Below are 2,895 nucleotides of genomic sequence, written 5' to 3'. Positions count from 1 at the left end.
ATCTACCATCCATCCATCCACCCACCCACCCATCCATCCACCCATCCACCCATCCATCCATCTGCCCATCCATCCACCCCCCACCTATCATCCACCAATCTATTCATCCACCCATCCGTCCATCCATCCATCCATCCACCTGCTCATCCATTTGCCCACCAATCCATCCATCCACTATCTATCCATCCATCCACCCATCCATCTACCATCCATCCATCCACCCACCCACCCATCCATCCACCCATCCATCCATCTGCCCATCCATCTACCGCCCCACCCATCATCCACCAATCTATTCATCCACCCATCCATCCATCCATCCATCCACCTGCTCATCCATTTGCCCACCAATCCATCCATCCATCCATCAATCTACCATCCATCCATCCATCCACCCATCCACCCATCCATCCACCCACCCACCCATCCATCCATCCACCCATCTACAAATCCATTCATCCGCTACTCATCCATCCATCCATCCATAAATCTATTCATCCACCTGCCCATCCATTTGCCCATCTATCCATCCATCCATCCATCCATCCATCCGTTCACCCATCCTTCAATCCATTCAAACCTTCCACTGACCCACCCACTTTTGTGCCCATCAAATTCACTCATATCTAGAGTCACTGTCACCCAGTCATCCATCCACCCATGTCTGCATCCATTGATTCACATATCCATCTCTCCATCCGTTAGCCAGCCCCTCCATTCTCCCATCCCCAGATCCTCTCATTTCCTCACGCCCTTGTTCATCCACAAGCTCACTTCCAAATGGCAAACAAGACAAAGTTTCTGCCCTCCCTCCTAGAGCTTACATATCACTGATGTTGACTATGACCCCAGACCAACTGGGCTCCTGCTAGACCAGTGTCTTCCAAACCTAACAGCTCCTCCCTTTGGCCCTGGTCATCTTAAATTCAAGGACAGTCAGCCTTCCTGGATGGCTCTGACCCTTGTCTATGTTTCCAAAATCATGTTTCTTTCTCTCCTTCCAGAGCAGGTCAAAGCTCAGGCTGGGCGGCGTGAAGCCCAGCTGTACTGCTGTATGATTTGGGCTGGGTGTTGCCCCTCTCTGGGCTCCGATCTCCTCCTGTGGTTCACATGGAAGAGGGGACTTGGTTCTCTAAGAGCCAATGTAATCGGAACACACATCTGCTTCTTTGTATTTCTCTCTTCCCACACTGTGGGCCTCACCCCAACTGGAAGCTTCTATTTTGTCCATCCAGGTGTGAAGGAAATGAGCGTATTTTGAGCAAGGCTGGGAGGTTGGTAAGAGGCTGGTGGTGGCAATGGGAGTTAACAGGATGTGAAGCCTGCTTCCCATGCTGGTCTGCCTGAGTTCCCCTCTGCTCTAAACTCTTTCATGGCTCCCCAGTGCCCTCAGGAAAGAGTCCAAGCTCAGTCCAGCATCAGAGGTTTTCCTGGTCCAGCCCACGCTGACTCTCCAGCCTCATCTCCCACATCTCACCTAATCCCACCTCTACCCTAGCTGTGCAAATTATTCACGCCTCCAGGCCTTCACAGATCCAGTTCCCCTCCCTATATCCAGGAAGTCAAGATGTGTACCTGTCTTGTTCACTGCTGTGTTTCATGCCCATCAAAGGGCCTGGAACACAGTAAGTGTTTCTGTGAATGCATAAATAAAACTCTTTCTCCACCTGGAAAACTCCTATTGACCCTTCGGAGCCTCATTTCTAATGCCCCTCCTCCAGGCAGAGCTCCTGCTTCATTATCCAGTTCCCTCAACCCTGTATCCCTCCCTCGGACCCAACCCAGACGACTGGACTATAGGTGCCAATGTCTAGCTCTGGCCTCAGACCTCTCTTGCTCAGTACGAGGTAAGGCCACAAAGGGTTTTCAAGAAGTGTTGTGTGAATGAATGAATGAATGATGTGGTCCTACCAGGTGTTTCCAATGGCCAAGGGCTCACTTGCCAATTTGAGGGGTGAAAGAGAGAGACACACCCCACTTCAGAGATAACCTCCTGGGTCCAGCCCCAAGCTAAGTCCCCTCAGAAGAGCCCCGCAGGTGAGCCCCACAGAAGAAGGGGACTCTGGGACTCCCAAGACCCTTTGCTCCTTTCGTACCAGGGCAAAACTTCCATCCCCCCTGCACCTGAGCTCCTTAGTAGTTAGTGCCCCTCTGGGCCCTTGCACATTGTCAGGGACACCTTTCCCCATCAATGCATCCTCCTCATGCTTCGGGTCTCATCATAGTCACATAATAAGCCCGTTCCCACTGACCAAGCACATACTCTGTGCCCGGCCCCATGCCAAGGGCCTCTTCTGTTCTCTGCTCTCCCTGCTACTTCTGCTGTCATCTCCCTCATTTCCTCTGAAACGGGAAGACCCACTGCAGCTTGGAGGGATGAAGACACCTGCCCAAGGCCACAAGGTGCAGAGAAACCAGACTCATCTCAACTCCAAGCTCTCAACGACTCTCCTACACTAACTGCCTCCTCCAGGCAGCCCTCCTGGCCTCCACTTCTGTGGGGCAGGACCCTCCTCTGGGTTGTCACTGCTGGTGTGTGTTTTGCCATGACATTCCTGAGTTCCGTGCCTTGTAAGCCCAGTTCCTCAGCTGTCCCTCTCCAATAAACTGGAATCTGGCGGGAGGGGAACTCTGGGTGGGGAGTAGGGATGGCAAATTTTACCTGTTTTGCCCGACCCAGTAGCCCAGGGTCTAGAACAGGGCCTGGTACACAGCAAGCACTCAATAAATATTGGTCATACAGGTAGACGGATTAACATCTAGACCACTCTATGAATCCTACAAGGAATTCTGTTCACACCAAATGCCCAGCTCTGCATAAATACTGGAAAACAGTAGGCGTTCAATAAATGTTGAAGGAGTGGGGGGGGGGGGCGGCGGGGGGGGGGGGGGGCA

This window comes from Rhinopithecus bieti, unplaced genomic scaffold (genome assembly GCF_001698545.2).
Source record: "Rhinopithecus bieti isolate Rb0 unplaced genomic scaffold, ASM169854v2 scaffold_30687, whole genome shotgun sequence".
NCBI lineage: Eukaryota > Metazoa > Chordata > Mammalia > Primates > Cercopithecidae > Rhinopithecus > Rhinopithecus bieti.
The sequence above is the reverse complement of the archived record's forward strand: the minus strand, read 5'-3'. Positions refer to the sequence as shown.